Source organism: Marmota flaviventris, chromosome 16 (assembly GCF_047511675.1).
Source record: "Marmota flaviventris isolate mMarFla1 chromosome 16, mMarFla1.hap1, whole genome shotgun sequence".
Taxonomy (NCBI): domain Eukaryota; kingdom Metazoa; phylum Chordata; class Mammalia; order Rodentia; family Sciuridae; genus Marmota; species Marmota flaviventris.
Window position 1 is genome coordinate 24,636,078 of NC_092513.1, and position 25,296 is coordinate 24,661,373.

Below are 25,296 nucleotides of genomic sequence, written 5' to 3' on the forward strand. Positions count from 1 at the left end.
TGTTGTTTACTTATTTTGAAGATGTTAGGACAGAATTTGGCTATTATGGATTTTCATATTCACTAATGTTTATTTCCCATTAAGGCATATTGGGTTAGGAGATAGTGAATCGCTACACAAAAAAGAAGAGATTTAATTTTATATTTATAGTAAATATTTCACAAATTACGTAGAACACATTGAGCATACCATCTCTTGCTTCACTGTATAGTTGTGGCCCATGATGGTAAAATTGACTTGGGAAAGTAATTGATCTCCTGAGAAGTTTGATAAGGGTTAGACAGCCAGACAAGGCATATAGGAAGGGTAGTTAAATTCTAAATGAGTAGTGAAGTGAGTGCTCTAGGATTACAGAGGGAAAAAGAGGATCATGCTGTGAGGAAGTGAGCAGGGTTGAAGGTGTGTGGAACAGGTGCAGGGCTGTTGAAAGACACACCTGAGTGGCAGGAGGAGAGGTGTGGATGAACACCAAAGACACTAAGACAACTTTACCTTTGTTATGACACTTACTTGCAAATTAAGGTTTACAGAGCCCTTGTATCAAAAATCACTTTTTTTAAAAATGGAGATGCCTATGCCTTACCTTGCCATTATGAATTTTGGCTCCAAGAATTTGTAATTTTAACCGCATGCTCCTCAGTTATTTCTGCACATATCTAAGTTTTAGTACCACAGGTTTGGAGAGTAGTTGTCTATATGTGAGATTATAGAATGTCAGTATTTAGTCTTTCTAGTAATGAAGAATTTATTCATTGAATGTTTTTGAGCTGGTTAATGAAATGATGAAAGTAGTGATTTTGCTAATATTAAAAATAAATTATATTTGATCATTTATTTGACTGCGCTTTCTCTGTGCCAGGTCCTTTATTAAGTGCTTGCATACATCATTTTGCTTGATTCTTAGAAAATCTTATGAGCCCTAAGTATGGATATTTTTTTCTTGTTATACTGTGGGATTTTATAAGTGTTAAAATGGATATTCAAACTTGAGCTATATAGATTTAGTGTGGTCTATCTCATACTAAAACCTTTGGTCTCACTTGCTATGCTGGACTGAATTTTCTGTTTTATAAGGATTAATTTAGTGGTGGAATGTAGAAAGTGAGTCAAAAATTGAGAGATTGGAAGCAAAGAAATTAGGATACTGTTGCACTAAATCATGTGAGATTATAGAAACACATTGAGCATACCATCTTTTGCTGGCATGGGCTACATGGAGGTAGTACATTATAAAGGAAGAGCTGGATTTAGCCATCTCTTCATAAAAATCAACTCAAAATAGATTGAAGATCTAGAAGTTAGATCAGAAACTATGCAACTCCTAGAGGAAGACATAGGGTCAACACTCTAGTATATAGGCACAGGCAGTAGCTTTCTCAGTTGTACATGTTGTAGAAGAACCTATAGGACTTGATGATGTCATTGGAGAGTCAGCCTAGAAAAGTGGTAAAGACCAAGGACTCTGGAATTAGATTGCTTGGGTTCAAATCCTGGCTTGGCCATCATCCCAGGATCTCTGGGACTCTGGTCAAATTACTTATGTCCCCTGTGCTTTAGTTTCCTCATTTCTAAATTGAGATAATAGTACCCACCTCTTAGGATTGATCCAAGGACTAAATGAGTCAATAATTGTAAAGCACTAAACTAGTTTCTGGCATATAGACTAGAAATAAGAAATGTAAACAAATTGATTAAACAAAAGCGCCATTACACATACTGTTCCCTTTGTCTCAGATTTTCTATATTCCCATGGCTGCTTTATTTTTCTCTTTCCACATTTTTTATTGGTGCATTATAGTTATACATAATGATGGAATTTGTTGTTATATATATGTACATGCACACAATATAACAATATACTTTGGCCAATATCACACCCCAGTCCTTTCCCCCCTTCCTTTCCTTCTGTCCCCTGATCCCTTTCCTCTACTGATCTCCCTTTGATTTTTAGTCCCCTATCTTTCTTTTCCTTTTTCCTCTCTAGCATCCACATAGGAGAGACAACATATGACCCTTTCTTTATGGATGAGTAAAACTCCATGGTGTATATATTCATTTATCCATTAATGGATACCTAGGTTGGTTACATAGTTTAGCTATTGTGAATTGTGCTGCCATAAACATGGGTATGCATGTGCCACTGTAGTATGATGACTTTAATTCTTCAGGATAAATACCAAGGACTCTTACAGATGGGTCATATAGTGGCTCCATTCCTGGTCTTTTGAGGAACCTCCATACTGATCTCCATAATGGTTGTACTAATTTTACAGTCCTACCAAGAGTGTAAAAGAGTTCCTTTTTCTTCACATCCTCTCATTATTCATTATTATTTCTATTCTTTTTTATTATTGTATTCTTGATGACTGATAATCTGACTGGTGAGGTGAAATCTCATTGTAGTTTTTTATTTTTTATTTTTTTAGTTTTCGGCGGACACAACATCTTTGTTTGTATGTGGTGCTGAGGATCGAACCCGGGCCGCACGCATGCCAGGCGAGCGCGCTACCACTTGAGCCACATCCCCAGCCCTCATTGTAGTTTTGATTTGCATTTCCCTAATTGCTAGTGATGTTGAACATTTTTTACATGTATTTATTGACTAATTGTATTTCTTCTTTTGGGAAGTGTCTGTTAATTCATTTGTCCATTTATTATTTGGGTTTTTTTGGTATTAAGTTTTTTTTTTTTTGATCTCTCTATGTATTCTGGATATTAATCCTCTGTAAAAAGAGTAGTTAGCAAAGATTTTCTCCCATTTTGTATGTTCTCTCTTCACATTCCTGATTGCTTCCTTTGCTGCGCAGAGGCTTTTTAACTTGATGCCATCCCATTTATTAACTCTCAGCATTATTTCCTAAACTTTAGAGGTCCTGTTGAAAAAGTTGTTGCCAGTGCCTATATGCTTGGAGTGGTAACCCTGTGTTTTCTTCTAGAAATTGCATAGTTTATGGGTCTAACTCCTAGGTCTTTGATCCATTTTGAGTTGGTTTTTGTGTGGAGTGAGAGATAAGGATCTAGTTTCATTCTTCTACATATGAGAACCAAATTTCCCTGCACCATTTGTTAAAAATGTTTTGTTTTTTTTTCAATGCATAGTTTTGGCACTTTTGTCAAGGATCAGATGACTGTATTGGTGTGGGTTTGTCTCTGTGTCTTCTATTCCCTACCATTGGTCTATGTGTCTGTTTTTATGCCAGAATCATACAGTTTTCTGTTACCATAGCTCTGAAGTATAATTTGAAGTCAGGTACTGTGATGTCCCCAGCATTGCTTTTTTGGCTTAGAATTGCTTTGGCTATTCTGGGTCTTCTGTTCTTCCAAATGAATTTTATGACTGTTTGTTCTAGTTTTGTGAAGAATGTCATTGGTATTTTGATGGGGATCTATTGCTTTTTGGGGGTTGGGAGGAGGTACCAAGGATTGAACCTGGGGATACTTAACCAACTGAACCACATCTCCATCCCTTTTGATTTTTAAATTTTGAGACAAGGTTAAGTGTGACTGAGTTACTGAGGCAGGCTTTGAACTTGCAATCTTGCTGCCTTAGCCTCCTGAGCTGCTGGGATTACAGGTGTTGTCCACTTTGCCCAGTGATCCATATCTCTTTGTATATAAACAACTCCATTGCAGCACTTAACCATATTGTATTTTAGTAATTTATTGGCATATTGTTTTTCCCATTAGGATTTTAGTTTATTAATGGCAGAAGCCCAGTTTTATTCATTGTTGTGTTTTTAGTAATCATCCTAACACCTAGAATTTATAGTACATATGTGATAGGTATTTGTGGAAGAGCACTTGGTTTTGTGAGTGAGATTATATGAACCAAGAATACTGATAACATTGATAGACGTAGTGACTTTTCAAATGGTTTTGTATTTTGGGGGACAAAAGATAGTCTATTTTAAGATTTAATATGATATAATGACATCAAATTGTAATATCAAGCAAGATTTATGGTTGAGTTTTGACTAAGAGTTGAAGATTGAACAAATAGTAGTAGGATCACTCATATAGAGATGGTAACACAAGCCAGGAGTACATTCATATTCTTCCTGAAGGATAAGAAAGCATACTCCCCTTAACTATTGCATTTTAACTTTATAACATGTTTATTGTTGGAAAAAAATCAAGCAGTACTGGACATAAAGTGAAGGCCCCTTCCCCAGGTTGCAGCCCCATTTTTCAGAGGTAAGTGGTCTTGAAATGTTGCTTATGCCTCCTGTGAGCGATTTATAAGCATCCTATATGAACTGCATGTTTATCAACTCACAGTGGATCAAGGACCACTTTGAGTAGACCAGAGACCCTGTGCCTACCATAAGAAAAAGTAGGCTCAAATCTCCATCATGTTGGCTTGGGAACTGAATTCCTCAAACAAACAAACAAACAAAAAAACTCCTAAAGTGCAAGAAGTAAAATCATAAATCAATAAATGAAATGGTTTCAAACTAAAAAGCTTCTTCATAACAAATGAAACATTCAAGAATGTGAAGAGAGAGCCTACAGAATGAGAGAAAATCTTTGCCACCTGTACCTCAGATAGAGCATTAATCTCTAGGATATATAAAGAACTCAAAAAACTTAACAGCAAAAAACAAATAACCCAATCAATAAATGGGCTAAGGAACTGAACAGACACTTCACAGAAGAAGAAATGTAATTGATCAACAAACATGAAAAAATGTTCAGCAATTAGAGAAACACAAATCAAAACTAAGATTTCATCTCACTCTAGTCAGAATGGCAATTATCAAGAATATAAGCAACAATAAATGTTGGAGAGGATGTGGGGGAAAATGTAGACTAGTATATTGCTTGTGGGACAGCAAATTGGTGTAGCATTCTGAAAAGCAGTATGGAGATTCCTTAGAAAACTTGGAATGGAACCACCAGCTATCCCTCTCCTCAGTCTATACCCAAAGGACTTAAAATCAGCACACTAGAGTGATGTAGCCACATCAATGTTTATAGCAGCTCTATTCACAATAGCTAAACTATGGAACCAACCTGGATGCCCTTCAATAGATGAATGAATAAAGAAACTGTGGTATATATACACAATGGAATACTACTCAGCATTAAAAGAATAAAATTATGGCATTTGCTAGTAAATGGATGGAACTAGAGAATATCATGCTAAGTGAAGTAAGCCAATCCCGGCCAAATGTTTTTTTTGATAAGCGGATGATCAAAGTGGTGGGTGTGGGGTGGGTGTGGTGGTGCAAGCCTGTAATCCCAGCACCTGCGTGGGGGGTGCTGAAACAGGCAGATTGCAAGTTCAAAGCCAGCCTCAGCAAAAATGAGGCACTAACCAACTCAGTGTGACCATGTCTCTAAATAAAATACAAAATAGAGCTGGGGATGTGGTTCAGTGGTTGAGTGCTCCGAGTTCAATCACTGGTACCCTAAAAACAAACAAACAAAAAAACATAGGTGGGGGGTAAGGGAAGAATGAAGGAACTTTGGATTGCGCAGAAGGGAGTGAGAAGAGGGGTGGGGTTGTGGGGATTGGAAGGACTATAGAATGAGACTGACATTATTACCCAATATACATGTATGATTACACTACCATTGTGACTCTGTACCACGTACAGCCAGAGGAATGAGAACTTGTGCTCCATTTGTGTACAACAAATACATTCTACTGTCATGAATTATTAATTAGAACAAATTAAGAATTTAAAAATAATATACGTGTATGATTACACTACCATTGTGACTCTGCACCATGTACAGCCAGAGGAATGAGAACTTGTGCTCCATTTGTGTACAATGTGTCAAAATGCATTCTACTGTCATGAATTACTAATTAGAACAAATTAAGAATTTAAAAATAATTCAAGGAATAATAAATGTTGGCAAGGATATAGGACAAAAGGCACACTTGTACATTTCTGGTGGGACTGCAAATTGGTGCAACCACTATGGAAAGCAGTATGGAGATTCCTCAGAAAATTTGGAATGGAACCACCATCTTACTCAGTTATTCTACCCCTTAGCATACCCAAAGGAGTTAAACTTAGTATACTACAGTTATGCAGCCACATCAATGTTTATAGCAGTTCAATTCACAATAGCTAAGTTATGGAACCCACCTAGGTGCCTTTCAACAGATGATGAATAAAGAAAATGTGGTACATATACTCAGTGGAATATTACTCAGCTATAAAGAAGAATGAAATTATGGCACTTGCCGGTAAATGGATGGAACTGGAGACTATTGTGCTAAGTTTAATAAGCCAATCCCAAAAAAATCAAAGGACGAATATTATTTCTGATATATGGTTGCTAACTAACCATAAGTGAGTGGGAGAGTAGAATTCACTGGATTAGACAAAGGGGAATGAAGGGAAGGGAGTGTGGACAAGAATAGGAAAGATAGTAAATGAATCGGACATGACTTTCCTGTGTTCATATATGAATACATGACCTGTTTAACTCCACATCATGTACAACCACAAAAATTGGACGTTAATTATACTCCATGTATGTTTGGTATGTCAAAATACATTCTACTGTCAATTATAACTGAAAAAGAACAGACTGGAGCAGTGGTGCATGTCTGTAATTCCAGCTGCTTGGAAGGTTGAGACAGGCAGATCGGGAGTTCAAAGCCAGCCTCAGCAACTTAGCAAGGCCCTAAGCAACTCAGTGAGACACTGTCTCTAAAAATACAAAAAGGGTTGGGGATGTGGATCAGTAGTTTAGTGCCCCTGGGTTCAATCCCTAGTACCAGAAAATTAAAAATAAAAACATAAAAAGAACAAATAAAAAATTAAGTTCATGTTTATTTACATAAATGAGAGCCTACTCGTGTTTCACCTATTCTGTATCCTTATTTTTACCTGAATTATTTAGGATATTTTTACATATTCACATGTTGAAGATCTCTCTCTGTTTCTCTGTCTCTCTGTCTCTCTGTCTCTCTCTCTCTCTCTTTTGCTACTGGGGATTAAACCCAGGGTTGCTTAATCACTGAGCCACATCCCTAGCCCCTTTTTAAATTTTATTTTGAGACGGGGTCTCCCTAAGTTGCTTAGTGTCTTGCTAAATTGCTGAGGCTATCTTTTAACTTGTGATCCTCCTGCCTCAGCCTCTGGAGCCTCTGGGATTAAAGTTGTGTGTCTCATTCTTTTCATTGTCTGCAGAGTATTCCACAATGCAGTTAATCCCCAGACAGTGATCATTTGGGTTGTTATTGCAAGCAATATGATATGATTGATATCTGCATGCATAGAACTTGTCACCTTTTATGAGTTTACCCATGGGGTAATAAGTTTTTAAAAACAAAATTGTTGTTACAAACAGCAGGTACACTTAACTTTTGATAGATATTGACAAATAGCTACACACTATTGGTCTGTTTATTTACTACTCTCACACTGTCATTAAGGTTTTTAAGCTAATCTGTGGGGTAAAACAGATTCCTTATTGCTTAATTAACACATTTTACTCCTAATTTAGGCTGAAGATCTTTTCACATGTTTACTAGTGTTGGGACCTTGGCTATTTAGGCAGATTTTTTTTTTTGGGGGGGGAGGTATTTTCTCTTTAGCAGTATTCTGTAGGTTAATTACGAATAAGGAAGAAATAAAAGATAAAAAGCTTGATTCATGGCTTTCAGGAATAATCTACCTGGGGAGATAGAAAGGTAACATTTCAAAGGCCATCTTTTACGTGGTGGGAGCTTTAGGGAATAGTGAATTGAAAGGGGAAACTGAGTTTAAAAAGCATGAGTATTTTAGGAATATTGCTAGAACTGGCCTTTGGTCAGAGGTGGGAGCCAGGAGAGATTTGAAGATAGGATCAAGTATGGGCAAATTTAGAGAAAATAGCTGAAAGCCAAGGAAGTCTTCTGGCACAGTAAGAGAGTAGAGGCACTAGCTAGGAGGATTCTTTGGAGGTGATGGAACAGTGGGCTTTTTAAGTTCCATCTCATTCTGGTTTTCATTGATAAGACCATAGGAGCAGGTGATTGTGTGTGTGTGTGTGTGTGTGTGTGTGTGTGTGTGTGTGTGTATGTAATCCTTGGCATGAATCATTGGAGGATAGGTGTCATTGGAACTCAGCTTTGATTTTGTTTTCTCTGGGGGTAGGGAGCATGTGGAGCTTGCTGCCAGAGGCCCTCAGTAACTAGTTCTCTTTTGCTAGGCTGAACTTTTTCCACCTGGGCATTTCAGCTGCTCATGCATTGGCTTCACTCGCTGTTCTCAGCCAATAGTGCCCTCATGTTCTGCCTGGGCTGGGGTGAATGCCCAGGGTATTCTGGCCAGGCCTTTTAGTAGCCCCTGGGCTCTGGCCTTTCTGCCTGCGGGCAGGAATTACTGTTCTCACACTTTGTGATGGTGCCCTTGGAAGCTCTTGTACCTTTTCTGGGATGCCATTTCTCTTTTTAACCAACTTAAGCTGTTTTCTATTTTATGAGGATTTCTCAATGCTTGTGATCTCCTGTGATTTCTTTTTATTTTATTTTATTTTTTAAGACAGGGTCTTATTAAGTTATGAGGCTGGCCTCAAACTTGGGTCCTTCTGCTTCAGCCTTCTGAGTAGCTGGGATTACAGGCACAGGTCATGGTACTTAATTTCCTTGTGAATTTTTGAGCATGGCTGTTTATTCATTGACTATTTAAAAACCAAAACCAAAACAAAAAACCTCCTACATTATTTCTAGGGTTTAGTGAGAAAAGAGGAGAAGGAGACCCTGCCCTTTGTGTCAGTAACCTGTCTTTTTGTTGTATTCTGTCTAGTATCTCCTGATATACTTGCAGTCTTTATTTATATTGTTGTTTTGGAATGATTTCACAGTGGTCCTGGTCTGAACACTTATTTTGATTTAATACCTAACTTTGTGGTCTACCCTAGCAGTTTTGAAAGTAAAGTTTATCCTGTAAATTCCAACAGAAAATAGGCAAAGGATATGAACAGGCAATGACTTCATTCTCAGTAAGAAATGCATAAATTAAGGGGTTGGGGCTGTGGCTCAGCAGTAGCAAGCACACTTGCCTGGTATGTGTGAGGCACTGGATTAGATTCTCAGCACCTCATATAAATAAATAAAATAAAGGTCTGTCAACAACTGAAAAAAAAAGAAATATGTAAATTAAAACTGTAAATAAGAATTTTCGCGTATTAGTTGGTAAGGATCATACACTTTGTAGAAACAGGCATTGCTGTAGGAGTGCAAATTGGTTTAGCCACTATGGAAGGCAAGTAGGCAGTGCCCATCAACACTAAAGATGCACATGGCCATTGACCCATGTTTCTTTTTCTCTAGATTTATCATACCTGAGTACTCATGTGTGTGAAATGTCAAGTGACTGTATATGATATAAATAATACTTATCTGTTATTGGAGAATTATTGGTAATAACAAAATCTGTAAATTATGTAAATTTTCATCACTGTCATTTTATATATATATATATATATATATATATATATATATATATATATATATATATATATGGATATATAGTTGTAAAAGGAATGAAGTGCTTCATGTATAGAAAGGAAGAAAGGAAATAATTTCTAGTATGTACTGATAGGTGTTAATAGCAAAGTAAAGAGGCATATATCATGTGCCATGGTTGTGTAAAAAGAACAAATACATATGTTTGTGCATAGAATATTTGTGGAACTGTGCCCAAGAAACTGGTATTGTTTTCTCTGAGTTGAGAAACTAGATGGTTAGGACATGGAAAATGAGGGTGACACTTTCTACTATATGTCCTTTAAGTTTTATATTTTGTACCATGTGTATTGCTGATTCAGAAAATAAAAATAACAAGTCTGACTTAAATTTCTTCGTTAGGCTTCTATGAAGTATTGTTTCTCATTGTTGCCTTGTCTAGGATGGGAAGGGAGTTGATTTTAAAATGAAATTTTGTTCTTTTGAAAATCTAGCATTCATATACAATGCTAAATTCCCAAAGTAAATTGTTTTAATTGATTGCTTTTAAGTTGCTACACAAAAAGTAAAATACTGGCCTACTTAATTCAGAACAAATTGCTCTGGTTTCTCATTTATTTTGATTTGGTGTCCTTTTTAGATTTTTAATTTAAATGAGGCATAGAGAGGCAAAATTGATTCTGTCGTAGAGCCAGGAGAAGCTGTACTTAAACTACATGTGCCAGTAAACCAAACTCTCTCAACTAGCCTAGTGTGACCCATACACTTAGAGGTTTTATCCAGTGCACTAATGTCAGACCTACAGTGTTAACTGCTAATTAACAAAGAGTGCCTGGTAAATAGCAGATTGTAAACAAGTCATCAAGGTAATTTTTTCTTTATTTATTTTAATTTTTAAATTTTTTTTATTAGCTACACATGACATTACAATGATCTTGGCAATTCATACATTTGAATCATTGGGGTATAATTTCTCATTTTTCTAATTGTACAGATTGCAGAATCACACTGGTCATAGAGTCACCTATATACATACAGCAAACATATTGTCTATTCTATTCTGCTGCCCTTCCTATCCCCCCTACTCCACCCCTCCTCTCCCATCCTTTCTCTCTATCCAATCTAATGTGACACACTTTTTTTTTCTTTTTCTCATCACAACATCATACATGTATTCTGTATAACGATGAGGTTCTCCTTCCATCTTCCCCCTCTCCCTCTTTTTCCTTCCCACCTCTCTTCCCTATTTAGTGGTAGTCTTCTTCTCATGCTCTTCTTCCCTATCCCATTTTGAGTCATCCCCTTATATCAGAGAAGACATTCGGCATTTGTTTTTTAGGGATTGGCTAACTTCACTTAGCATTATCTGCTCTAATGCCATCCATTTCCCTGCAAATGCCATGATCTTGTTATTTTTTAGCACTGAGTAATATTCCATTGTGTATAAATGCCACATATTTTTAATCCATTCATCTATTGAAGGGCATCTAGGTTGGTTCCACATTCTAGCTATTGTGAATTGTGCTGCTATAAACATTGATGTGGCTGTGTCCCTGTAGTATGCTCTTTTTAGGTCTTTTGGGTATAGTCCGAGAAGGGAAATAGCTGGGTCAAATGGTGGTTCCATTCCCAGCTTTCCAAGGAATCTCCATACTGCTTTCCAAATTAGCTGCACCAATTTGTAGTCCCACCAGCTATGTATGAGTGTACCTCCCCCCCCCCCCCATCCTCGCCAGCATTTATTGTTGTTCGACTTCATAATGGCTGCCATTCTTATTGGAGTGAGATGGTATCTTAGAGTAGTTTTAATTTGCATTTCTCTGATTGCTAGAGATGGTGAGCATTTTTTCATGTATTTGTTGATTGATTGTATGTCCTCTTCTGAGAAGTGTCTGTTCAAGTTCTTGGCCCATTTGTTGATTGGGTTATTTGTTTTTTTGTTGTTTAACTTTTTGAGTTCTTGCCGCAGTCTGGCTGGGCACAATTCAGGAGCCACTTGTCAAAAGAAATGAACTTTATTTTTAGAACACACACACCGCACCACACAGCTCCTCAGGAAAAACCCTCAGAGCCCAACTGCCACCCCCGGCTTCCCACAAGCCTCTCAACCTCCCCCACTCCTCCTGCTCTTGAGGCCGATTGGCTGGGTCATGTGGGCGGAGCCAAAAAAGTCCCTTAATGAGCAGCTCCGTGGTCTGAAAGGGCAGGGAAACAGCCCACTGAGCATCACCGCAGAGGAGCCAATCAGTTGGCAGCTACAAGTTTGCTGGGGCCGCTGAGAGCCAATCATCAGCTGGCAGCTGGAAGTTTGCTGGGGCCCCTTTCGGCTGTGGCTCTCAACATCTTCCCCTCTCTGTTTAAACAACAAGCATGTGGCTTAGGGACCATGCCTGCCTTAGGTTGTCCAATACTACATATGGTCCTTACCTGTTGTCGGATGAGCTGACCTCAAGGCGTCAGCCTCCTGTCTTAGGTTGGTACCAGTGCAATTGGATCTTACCCGTCATTGACTACCGGTCCAGCATACAGCCACACCTGTGGATAGGTCTTTGTACGGGGGGTGGGGGTGGGGGTGGGGGTGGGGTTCTTTGCCTCACCTCCATTGGCCCCCAAATTTTAGCTGAACGACCATCACAAGCAGAAGGGAGAAGGATACACCAAGCCAATTGATGGCTCCTTTTGGAAAAATTGTACCACCGATGACAACATCAGCAAAAATACCACAACACTACCACAAGTTGCCGCAGTCCGGCTGCAGCAAAATAACCGGGGGGTGATGAGCAACTTGTGTAGATTGATACAGCAGGAGTAGGAGCCGTTTATTGTAGGACAGGAGCGGTATATATACATTTCACACAGCTTATCTTAATTAACATAAACTCGATACAGCAGTCAACCAATAAGGAATCTCCACACTTAATGGCTCGTTGGCACCACCTCACAAACCACTCCCCCTGGCAAAATGCCAGGCGCCATCCTGACTTGTTTACAGACTAACAACAAGTCACTGCACCAATAGATCACAATGCATACAAGTGATACATAGTGCAGGCAAGTTCTGCAAGCAGTTCAGTGATGGCAATTGCAGAAGCTGTAGATTGGTTTTATCTTTGTCTTCACCGGCACTGGGATGAAGATAGGAATTCTGGCAATAATGGCTAAAGAAAAAAATCATGTAACATTCCAGAGGGCACTAAAAGAAAACAATTTTCTGAACAATTTACATCTTGAACAGAATTATTAAATATAATGAAAAGGAAAGGTGAAAGTAAACAGATCTGTTAACCTTCTTTTTTGTTCACATATTAAAACAGTCCTCAACAGCTGTTTACCCAATTTAAATTAAATCATTTAAATTACGTGAATAAAAAAATATTTGGATCCATTTTTTCATGAGCGCTCATCATATATGATATATGGACATACGTACATACAAACATACAACATAAAACACAAGTGTGCACACATAATACATAAAACACATAATAGTAAAGGCCTTATAACTTTTTACAGGTGAAATTTCCATTGCAATGTTTAAAAACTCTATAGTCAAAAAATAGAACTGATCAGCAAAACATTAACCTAGGTCTGTATGAGCTCAAAAAACAAAATAGAACTTTATGATGTGGGAAAGGGTAATAATAAAATAGATATTGAAAAAAGCATCCTGGTTATGTCGCAGATAGTAAGGTAAGGATAGCCAAACTGGAGTTTTGGATATCAGCTGTTATGGATTTGAGCCAAATCATCTTCTTTTTGTACTGTAGAAATCGCTTTAGTTAATCTTTCTGGAATCCAAATCGGCTGCTGTTCTCCCTGTGGAAACACATAAACAGACCCCCGACTCCAGACAATCACTGGGTCAGGACCTTAGTTAATCTCTCTGGAATCCAAATCGGCTGCTGTTCTCCCTGTGGAAACACACAAACAGACCCCCGACTCCAGACAATTACTGGGTCAAGACCTTTCCATTGTCCTGTTAGAATATCCTTCCAAAGTACCTTGGGCTTATGTACATTTTTTGGACACATATGCCTTTCCGCAGCACTAAGCCCTGATGAATCCAAATTTAAAAAGTTTAGAGTAAAAAGGGTTATTTTAAGTTTATCTTTGGGGAATATATACCCCTTCCCAATTCCTTCTTTTTGCTTTAATAAGTACATTTTAATAGTTTGATGAGCTCTTTCAACTATGCCTTGTCCCTGTGGATTGTATGGGATTCCTGTTGTATGAGTAATGCCAAATGATGAGCAAAATTGTTTAAAAGAGGTAGAAGTATAACCAGGACCATTATCTGTTTTTAACTGTTTTGGAATGCCCACAGTGGCAAAATTTTGTAAGCAATGAGCTATAGTATCTTTAGTTTTTTCTCCGGCATGAAGGGAGCCCATCAAAAATCCAGACGTATCAACTATAACATGCAAATATTTTAATTTTCCAAATTCTGGCAAGTGTGTGACGTCCATCTGCCAAATATGGTTAGGTATCAGTCCTCTAGGATTGACTCCAAGATTAACTTGTGGTAAAAAGATCACACAATTTTGACATTGTTTTATTATTTGTCTAGCTTGTTCCTTAGTTATTTTAAAACGCTTTTGTAAAGTATTAGCATTGACATGGAACTTTTTATGAAAATTTGTAGCTTCTTCTAGTGTAGAGAAAATATGTATGTCATGTGTAGTTTTATCTGCTAAATCATTGCCCAAACTAAGGGCTCCAGGCAATCCTGTATGTGCCCTGATATGTCCTATAAAGAATGGATCTTTTCTGTCCCAGATTAGACTTGTATAGTGGAAAGCAAAGAGAAAACAGTAGAGGAAGGGGAAATCCTACCAGCATCTTCAAGGGATACTATAGCATTAACTATATACTGACTATCAGAAAATAAATTAAATACAGGATCTTTAAACATCACAAAATCTTGTAATACTGCATTAAGCTCTACCTTTTGAGCTGATTGTTTGGTACTAAAAATGTAAAAGTTTGATCAGGTGTAACTATTGCTGCTGTACCATTATTTGACCCATCAGTGAATATATTTGGAGCATTCATGATAGGTGTTTTTCTTGTCATTTTTGGAAAAATTACAGGATGCAATGACCAAAAAGACAATAAAGGATTAGATGGTAAGTGGTTATCAAATGAAACATTAGATTTGCACATGATTAATGCCCAAGTATTTAACTCATTAGCTAACTCATCAATTTGATTCATAGTATATGGAGTAATAATTTTATTGGGAGAAATTCCAAACACTCCCTTTGCTGCTTTTATTCCTTTGAGTATTAATTGTTCTACAGCCTCAGGATACCTAGTAAGAATAGTGTTAGGAGAATAAGATAAATGTATCCATAATAATGTACCTTCTTGCCAAAATACTCCTGTAGGAATATTTTTTGTTGGTAGTACAATAAATAATAAAGGCAAACTTATATCAATTCTATCCAAATGTATATTTTCCATATATGTTTCAATGATTTTTAATGCCTTTCTTGCTTCAGGTGTTAACATTCGGGGTGAATTTGGATCTGATGGACCTTTTAGGATATCAAATAAAGGTCCCAACTCTCCTGTTGGTATACCTAGATAAGGCCTTATCCAATTTATGTCTCCTAATAACTTTTGAAAGTTGTTAAGTGATTTGAGTTGATCTACTCGTATTTGAATTTTTGGTGGATGGACCATGGTTGAGGATAATAGAACTCCTAAATAATTAATTGGACAATTTAATTGTAATTTATTTATTGCTATCTCTAGATTATAATTTTTTAATAAGTTTGTAAGTGTGGCATAACATTCTAGCAATGTGTTTTTATCTTTGTGTGCTAATAATACATCATCCATATAGTGAAATATTTGTAGTTCAGGATTTTGATTTCTAAGTGGCTGGATTACTTTGTTAACATAAATTTGACACATAGTTGGGCTATTAGCCATCCCTTGAGGGAGTACTTTGCATTCATATCTCTGATCAGGACCTTCATGATTTAGTGCAGGGATAGTAAATGCAAAACATGGACTATCCTCAGGATGAATTGGAATTGAAAAAAAAACAATCTTTAATATCTATAACTAAAACATACCAGGTTTTTGGCAAAGCAGACAATTGAGGAATCCCCGATTGAACAGGTCTCATAATAACCATCTCATTATTAATGGCTCTTAAATCTTGCAATAATCTCCATTTACCAGATTTCTTTTTGATGACAAAAATGGGAGTATTATGGGGAGATACAGAAGGTTGTATATGTCCTTCCGCTAATTGTTGTTTGACCAGGTCATGGGCTGCTTGTATCTTTTCTTTAGTCAGGGGCCACTGAGGAACCCATACTGGTCTTTCTGATTTCCAAGTAATTTTTATTGTCTCAGTGGCCCTTTCTGAAAATCCAACCCATGTCTGTCTGTTCCTTGATCTATTTGTATTGGTGCTGCTATACCTTGTTCTTGGTTTTCTAATCTTTTTCCTTTCCTAAAACCTTGTCTAGCCATAATAGTGGGTGCATTTTGATTGATGTTATTTGTTAATGTGAAACCTAATTGATCTAGGACATCTCGTCCCCATAAATTTACGGGAAGATGATCCAATACATATGGTTGTATAGTTCCTTCTCATCCTTCAGGATCCTTCCAATCTAATACCATTGCACTTCTATGGGGATTAGTTGCCACTCCTAGGCCTTGAAGCGTTTGAGTGGCTTGTTGTAATGGCCAATGTTTTGGCCATTCTTGAGGAGAGATGATGCTAAGGTCTGCACCTGTATCCATTAGCCCATTAAATTTATGTCCTTGAATATTTAGTTTTAGCATGGGGCGAGAATCTAAATTTAAAGAAAGCATAGCCCAATCTACACCTGTGGAGCCTAATCCCTTGGAACCTCTTTCTACAGTACGACTGGAAAATTTATCATGTAGGCTGGGTATTATTAGTAACTGTGCTATTCTATCTCCTGGTGAAATTACTGATATACCCTTTGGAGAACTGGCTATAATTTTTATTTCACCTTCATAATCGGGATCAATTACCCCAGGACTTATCATAAGTCCTTTTAGAGTAGAAGAGCTGTGTCCCAATAATAAGCCTACTGTTCCTGTGGGAAGAGGTCCTTTTACCCCTGTGGGAATGATTTGAACTCCCATCTCTGGAGTTAGTACTGTTCTGGTGGAGGCGCAGATGTCCAACCCTGCGCTCACTCTGGTTTGTCTGATGAGGGATCTAATGGACAATGTGTCCTGGGCACTACCCTGCTGGGATTGCTGGGTTCCTCCAGTGCTCCGTATATTTGTGGTCTTGGGCCCCGGAGCATTGGGCCCCCCTGTCCATTTTTTGGCAATGGAGCCCGATGCCTTTCTCCACGATATCGTGGGTAAACACCTGGTCCCTGTTCATTTTTTGATAATGGAGTACCCTCTATGGTGGTTTGAGAACGGCATTCATTAGCCCAATGTCTCCCTCTACAGCATCGTGGGCAAATACCCGGTATTCTACTCCTTTGATACCTAGTTTTGTTAAACCCTCCTCCTATGGGGCAATTCCTTTTAAAATGTCCTGTTTGTTCACAATTGTAGCATGTTCTTGGCCTGGCATCTAAAGCCTGTTTTACTGCAGCTGCCATGACTTGCCCTTGTTCATTAATGTCTCTGGCATCTAAAACCTGTTGTACTGCAGCTGCCACGACTTGCCCTTGTTCATTAATGTCTCTACATAATTTAATATATGTATTTAAATCTTCATGTTTCCATGGTCTAATGACTTCTCTGCACCAACGATTCGCTTGCTCATAAGCTAGTTGTTTTATTAATGGTATTGCTTGTTCTGTATTCCCCAAAACTCTGGTAGCTGTTTGAATAAGCCTATCTACAAATTCAGCGTAAGGTTCATTAGATCCTTGTATTACCTTAGATAATTGACCTTGTAAACCTCCATGTCCTTGTAAAGTCTTCCATGCCCTAACCACATCTACAGCAATTTGTATGTATACGCCAGGATCATATGCAATTTGTTGCTGCTGATCCTCATAAGGTCCCTTTCCTAACAACATATCTAGATTTCTCTGAGGATAACCAGCTGCTGCATTTTGCCTAGCCGTCTCCTTGCAAAATTCCTCATTGGCAACCTTCCATAACAGGTATTGTCCTCCATTTAGCACAGCTTTACACATATTAGCCCAATCTGCTGGCATCATGTTCAAGTTGGTAATGGATTCGACCATGCTTACAGTGAAGGGTGCTTGAGGACCATAGGTTGTTACAGCCTCTTTTAGCTGCTTCACTTTTTTGAAATTTAAAGCATGGTGAATTCGCTGCCCTCTTGCCTGCTCAAATACAGGGCATGTTAATATTTGAGATCCTGTCTCAGGATCCCAGCTATCAACTGCGGGGGTTGGGAGCCTCCCAGCATATGGAGGTGGCACTGTTGGTTGGACACTTACACCCTCTGGTGATAAAAAGGTGTTAGTAGCAGTCTCCTGTAGAGGTGGCGCTGTTGGTTGGACACTTACACCCTCTGGTGATAGAAAGGTGTTAGTAGCAGTCTCCTGTTGTAACTTTTCCCCGATGGCTTTTTCTGCTCTAAACTTTCTTCCTCTGTCTGACTAGCTCGAGAGACCTTCTCTTTTACTTGAATCTTTTCCTCTGTCTGACTAACTTGAGAGACCTTCTCTTTTACTTGAATTTTTTCCTCTGTCTGACTAGCTCGAGAGACCTTCTCTTTTACTTGAATCTTTTCCTCTGTCTGACTAACTTGAGAGACCTTCTCTTTTACTTGAATCAATATGTCTTCTCCTTCCTCTACCATTGTCTGAACTGAAGGCTTTGGACTAAGCAAACAAGATACGAAAGTCCACAATGGCAATGTGCCAACTGGTAGAGTCCCTGGGCTTTTATTTTCTATTCTTTTTAAATCTTCACCATGATGGTTCCATTGTGATATATTTAACAACTCCTCCTTAAAAAGCCATGGGCTACATTTTTGTATTGTATCAACATATGCCCTGACTGTTCTTGATTTTACTGAGATGCCTCCTTCCTCTAACAATTTCGGTTTGTTTTTTACTAATTTCTGATCCCATATTTCTACTATAATACAACCCAACAAGATGATGCCAAACAAAACCAAGACAGAATGAAACAAAAATGGAACAACACAAAATCATTATAGCCTTTCTATCCTCCTGAAATGTCCATCCGTCCTTTCTCCCTATCTGTTCCTCAAACACAAATAGTTTTTCCTCAGATGTGAGCAGTTTTTCTTCCGTCTCATCCATCTCCAGGGACAGACAACTTAAAACAAAAGTGAAGCAAACAAAAGAAGAATCTTAAAATGGCTACCCATCCTCTCACCCTGCCCTCAGGGGCGAGCAGTTTACCTTATCACTTACCCTCAGTCGTGTTCACCGCACGGGCCACCAAATGCCGCAGTCTGGCTGGGCACAATTCAGGAGCCATTTGTCAAAAGAAACGAACACACACACCGCACCACACAGCTCCTCAGGAAAACCCTCAGAGCCCAACTGCCACCACCAGCTTCCCACAAGCCTCTCAACCTCCCCCACTCCTCCTGCTCTTGAGGCCGATTGGCTGGGTCGCGTGGGCGGAGCCAAAAAAGTCCCCCAATGAGCAGCTCCGTGGTCTGAAAGGGCAGAGAAACAGCCCAATGAGCATCACCGCAGAGGAGCCAATCAGTTGGCAGCTAGAAGTTTTCTGGCAGCTGGAAGTTTGCTGGGGCCCCTTTTGGCTGTGGCTCTCAACAAGTTCTTATACTCTAGAGATTTTTTAAAAAAATATTTCACTGAGGCCTACTCAGAGGTCACAGGAGTTATTGGGCAAATAAAAGAATTTTAAAGGTTTGGTAAAAAGGAAATAGCAGTATCCTTAAGAAGGTGGAAGAAGATAAAATCTGTTGTATGTTTCTCAGAGTTAATGAAGTTAATGTAGCTTCCCAAAGACCCAAATACATATTTTGGTTTTATTTAAAGGACCGTTGAGCTTTTGAAAAATTTTATTTATTTATTTTAATTTTGTGGTGCTGGGGATCAAACCTGGGGCGTTATTCATGTAGGCAGGTGCGTACCACTGAGCTACATATTCATCCCTGATAGTTCAATTCTGAATAAGACTTGAAAGAATTTTTTTTATGTAAATAGGTTATAAGTGAAAGTATAGTCCAAGATACCAAGTAGCTAGAATGTGAGATCCTAATATCTCATCATTTGATAGTATAGATAATGAAGTGATATGTAAAAATAAACAACAGAGGTGTGAAAGAAAGTTACCTGTTAGTCTGATTTTTGGTGCTACTCCCGATTGAACCCAGGCCCTCAAGTATGCTAGGTAAGCACTCTACCACTGAGCTGCATGCCACCCATGTTAGTCTGATTTATTGGCATCTTTGGGACATGTAGATTTTTATTTTATTTGATTTTTGTTTATTTTTAAGAACTTATTATTTTGAAATAATTATATACTCATAAGAAGTTACAAAAATAGCTGGGCGTGGTGGCGCATGCCTGTAATCCCAGCAGCTCGGGAGGCTGAGGCAGGAGGATTGTGAGTTCAAAGCCAGCCTCAGCAAAATTGAGGCACTAAGCAACTCAATGAGACCCTGTCTCTAAATAAAATACAAAATAGGGCTGGGGTGTGGCTCAGTGGATGAGTGCCCCTGAGTTCAATCCCCATTTAAAAAAAAAAAAGTTGCAAAAATAGTATAGAGAAGTCCTGTGTACCTGTGTACTTTTCACCTAGCTTCCCCCAGTGTTAATACAACTATAGCATATTATCAAAACCAGGAAATTGATATTGGCACAATATAATAGCCACAGACTGGACTTGTGTTTCTTCAGATTTTTCATGCACTCATTTTTATCTGATGTTTGTGTATAGTTCTGTGAAATTTTATTACATGTAGATTCATATAATTAACACACAAGATACGGAAACTTTCCATTCCTACAAATGAATTTCTGTTCTCTTTCATTGTAGTTTTATCATTTCTTGAGTGTTTTATATATATTTGTTCATCAAAACACTTATTAAATTGTAAAAAATTTAAATTATAAAAACTCCTTCCCCCAACTGGTCCCTATTCTTGTCCATTTGTTCTAGCATTATTTGTTTAAAAGACTGTCCTTCCATTGTTCATTTGATTTTTGCACCATTGACAAATATCAATTGTCTACAACTTCCCTGTGTTCATATATAAATATACAACCAGTGTAACTCCACATCACAACTATTAAGAATGGGAAGTTATTACTCCATGTGTGTATGTCAAAATACATTCTACTGTCATATATAACTAAAAGGAACAAATTTAAAAAAAAGTTAAAAAAAAATCAATTGTCTGTACGTTTGTGAGTTCATTTTTGAATCTTTCTTTCCCTTTCTCTCCCTTCCCTCTCTTCTTCCCTCCCCCTCCCTCCCTCCCTTCCTTCCTTCCTTCCTTCCTTCCTTCCCTCCTTCCCTCTCTCCCTCCCTCCCTTCTTTTCTGTCTCTCTACTTGGAATTGAATCCAGGGGCTCTCTACCACTGAGCTGCATACCTAGCCCTATTAATTTTTTTGTTTTGTTTTGAGATAGGATCTGGCTAAGTTGCCCAAGCTGGCCTGGAACTTGTGAGCCTCCTGTCTGCCTAGTTTTCCATGTAGCTGGGATTACAGGCATGCACTGTTGGGTCCAGGTGCATTTTTCTATTTTGTTTTATTGCTCTGTTTATCAATCACTATTGTGGGGTTGAATTTAATTCCCATTATTATGACTAAGCATTGATTTATGCTTGTTAGTAAATTTATACAATGTAATAAATTTGGAATTTATATTTTGGAAATATCAGCTTTAATTTATATGTTATTTTTTTGAATTTTTTAATATTTATTTTTTAGTTTTCGGTGGACACAACATCTTTATTTTATTTTATTTTTTATGTGGTGCTGAGGATCGAACCCAGCACCCCTGCGTATGCCAGGCGAGTGCGTTAACACTTGAGCCACATCCTCAGCCCTAATATATATGTTATTAAACTGTATTAGACATAGATTTTCTTAAGCTTGCTAATTATGTGCCTCAGTAAAGAATAAGTCACATTTTTGTTATCATTACTTTAGTTATGATGGTAACATTCTATGTTCCATGTATATTAAAAATTTAAATTTGAATAGGATATGGAATGTTGGAGTTTAAAATATATTTACTTTTTTAATTTATTTATTCTAATTTGTTATATATGACAGCAAATGCATTTCATTTTATAGTACACATATAGAGCACAATTTTTCCTGTCTCTGGTTGTGCACAAAGTAGAGTCACACCATTCATATCTTTATACATGAACTTGGGGTAATGATGTCCATTTCATTCCACTGTCTTTCCTTCCTCCTTGTATTTACTTAAAAAAAAAAAAGTATATACATATATATATATATATATATATATATATATATATATATATATATATATATTTAGTTGTAGTTGTCAATACACATGCTAGGCGAGTGCTCTACTGCTGAGCCACAACCCTAGCCCCCCTTATATTTACTTTTTAATCAAAGTTATAGATGGATGTGGTTTTAAAAGCTGTCAAACAATATGATGAACTTATAATAAATTGCAGGCCTGGGGTTGTGGCTCAGAGATAGAGTGCTTGCCTAGCATGCATGGGGCACTGGGTTCCATCCTCAGCACCACATAAGAAAATAAATAAAGGAACTATGTCAACCTACAACTGAAAAATAAATATTAAAAAAAAATTGCGGGCTGGGGATGTGGCTCAAGTGGTAGCGTGCTTGCCTGGCATGTGTGCGACCTGGGTTCGATCCTTAGCACCACATACAAAAGCAAAGATGTTGTGTCCACTGAAAACTAAAAAATAAATATTAAAAAAAAAATAAAAAATAAAAAAATAAAAAAAATTGCAATACCACCTTCCCCATTATCTAGTCCTTTTCCCCAAAGGTGGCCACTTTCAAATCTATTAGCTGATGCTGTTGTTCTATATCTCCTTATAACTAATGTACTTTTACAGTTGTTTTTTAAAAATTTAGTAATTTACATATTTTCTATTGACTCCCTACCTGTTATGGAAGATGAAAATTTAAAACTCTTAAATTGTCATTCTCTCTTCTTTATTCTGGAATCTTCTCAATATATACATTACAATTTTGGGTTAAATCTTTAATATTTAGATGATAGTATTTTACACACACACACACACAAACACGCACGCACGCACGCAGAGGACTGAACCCAGGAGACTTTTACCACTGAACTACATCCCTAGTCCTTTTTGTTTTTTATGACATTTGTTGAACTTTATTTATTTATTCTTGGTGGGGCTGGGCTGGGGATCGAACCCAGGGCCTTACATAGGCAGTTTTTCTACCACCGGGCTACATTCCCAGCTCTGAATGTGTCTGATACCTCTATTTTTTTTTTTTTTTCCAGTACTGGGGATCAAACCCAGTGCCTCATACATGTGAGGCAAGTGCTCTGCCTCTGAGCTACATGAACAGTTTTTATTTTCCCCAAAGCATGTAGTCTTTAAAAAATCATTTAATTGTGTTTTGTGATTTTTTTCAATACTGCCGTGTTCTCAGACATCTTGTAACAATCCACATAATAAAGTCAGACACATCAAGTGATCTTCAGTCCTACTTTTTATTTACCTGGAGATCCTGGGGCTGTTTTGAGTCTTGCCTGACCTGCTCTACTGCTCTTGTCCTGTGACTTCTCTTCACCACTAGTTCAGGTTGAATCCCTGTTTCTTGAATTCCATGTCTTTCCTTATTTCCTCATATGTCTTCCTGGGAATGGGTCACTGGACTGTGTTTTGATTATTGACATGTCAAAAAAGTCTTTATTCTACTTGCATACTGAATTAGTTGGTAGCTTGGCTAGTTGTAGAATTCTAATAAATTATTTCCTTTTAATATTTTAAAGGCATTGCTCTCCTGTCATCTAGCTTCAAGTATTGCTGCTGAGATGTTGAAAAACCATTCTTTTCTTTTTGAAAGTTAATAATATGAGCCAGGTGCAGTGGTTCAGGCCCAGCAGCTTGGGAGGCTGAGGCAGGAGGGTTATTGAGTTCAAAGCCAGCCTCAGCAACTTACCAAGGCCCTGAGAAACTTAGCAAACCCCGTCTCAGAATAAAAAATAAAAAGGGCTGGGGATGTGGCTCAGTGGTTAAGCACCCCAGGGTTCAATATCTAGTACCAGAAAAAAAATTAATATGAAATAAATGGTAATAGAGAGTAATATAACAAAAACCTACCTACATACTGTTTCTTTCACCAAATGTAAATGTTTGCTATTTGTACGTAATCTTTTTTTCCTTCTGTCCCCTCCATCCCCTTGCAGTTATCAATTCCAGGGCCTTCCAAATACTAGTCAAGGGCTCCACCCTAAGCTTTATCCCCAGCCCCCTTTTCCCTTTAAGAAACTACTTATGGATATAGTTGAAGCCCCCTCACCTTTCTGATAGCATTAGAAATTGGTGTTTGTTTTTCCTGTGTGCTTTAATACTTGGTATTAGATAGGAATATATTCATACTATTGTTTGCATGTTTTAAAGTCTTACAAATGAAACTATAGCATGTACATTATTCTATAATTTTTTTTTCATTTTTACACATTTTATATTTTTAAAGATGTATTCATATTGATCACTCTAGCCTGATTCACTCATTTTTCAGAAGATTTTTAAAAAATATTTTTTTGGTTGTTGATGTACCTTTATTTTTTTATTTATTTTTATGTGGTGCTGAGGATCAAACTCGGTGCCTCACACATGGTAGGCAAGTGCTCTGGCGCTGAGCTACAATCCCAGCCCTCTGATTCATTCATTTTTACTAATGTATTGTATCCCATTGTAAGACTTTAATTTTAATTTTAAATAGCTTAAAATATGTAAAGTAATTTTGAATGGGGTATAAAAGGCTGGTGTTGTGTTTTATTGGTAGAGTGCTTGCCTAGCATGCCTGAAGCACTGAGTTCCATACCCAGCACCACATAAATAAATAAATAAACAAAATAAAAGTTAATAGTAAAAAGGTAAGGAACTCATGCGTTTTATAATAGTTCTTTTTTTGAGGGGGTGGTACTGGGGATTGAACACAGGGTACTTAGCCTCTGCACCGCATCCCCAGCCCTATTTTTGTATTTTATTTAGAGACAGGGTCTCACTGAGTTGCTGAGCACTTTGCTTTTGATGAGGTTGGCTTTGAACTCCCAGGATCCTCCTGCCTCAGCCTCTCAAGTTGCTGGGATTATAGGCATGCACCGCTGCACCTGGCTGTAATAGTTCTTTATAGAATTTTCTAGTTTGGCTTAACAATGCCTATTGTAAGAAGTTAAACCTTATAATTAGCTGGCTTGATATGGAGGCTGAATTGACTAGGGAGGATGAAAACAGGGGCTGTGGGTTCAGAGGCAGGTGCCAAGGAGCCAGATTGGTATTTCTTACATGTTTCTAAGACCCATCTGCCCATGTGCATTGGGGGAGCCTCATGCCCTCATATAAGCAGCTAGTTCAGATCTGTAGAGAATACAAGAAGGCATCCTTCCAAATTCTGCCCTTGGTTTCCTTGCCTTCATGGAATGAGGAGGGGCATGAGTAAGAAAGTCAGTTACTAATAAAAATTCTCACCTGAATGGAACTTTTTCTGTCACTGAGTCCACATAGTTTTCTTTCGTTTCGAAAATAGTGTAATTATTGTTAATCTCACCACCATCTTATTATTCAGTGACACTTATTCTGAAAATTGTGATAAAGCTTGTTCTAGAACTAAGTTGAGTGTGATTTGAGGAAGAGAGTAATTCATATTTGAACTCAACTATTAGTTTTTTCCTTAATGACCTGGCACAACAAATACTGTAGAGCCTTGTGTATAATTA

At 37.8% G+C, this 25,296-nt stretch overlaps 1 protein-coding gene across 2 annotated transcripts in view; it reads left to right on the plus strand.

The window, feature by feature from the left end:
- Dym (dymeclin) overlaps positions 1-25,296 on the plus strand; it is a 345,904-nt gene that overhangs the window by 7,012 nt on the left and 313,596 nt on the right. The gene's annotated exons all lie outside the window — the stretch shown is intronic.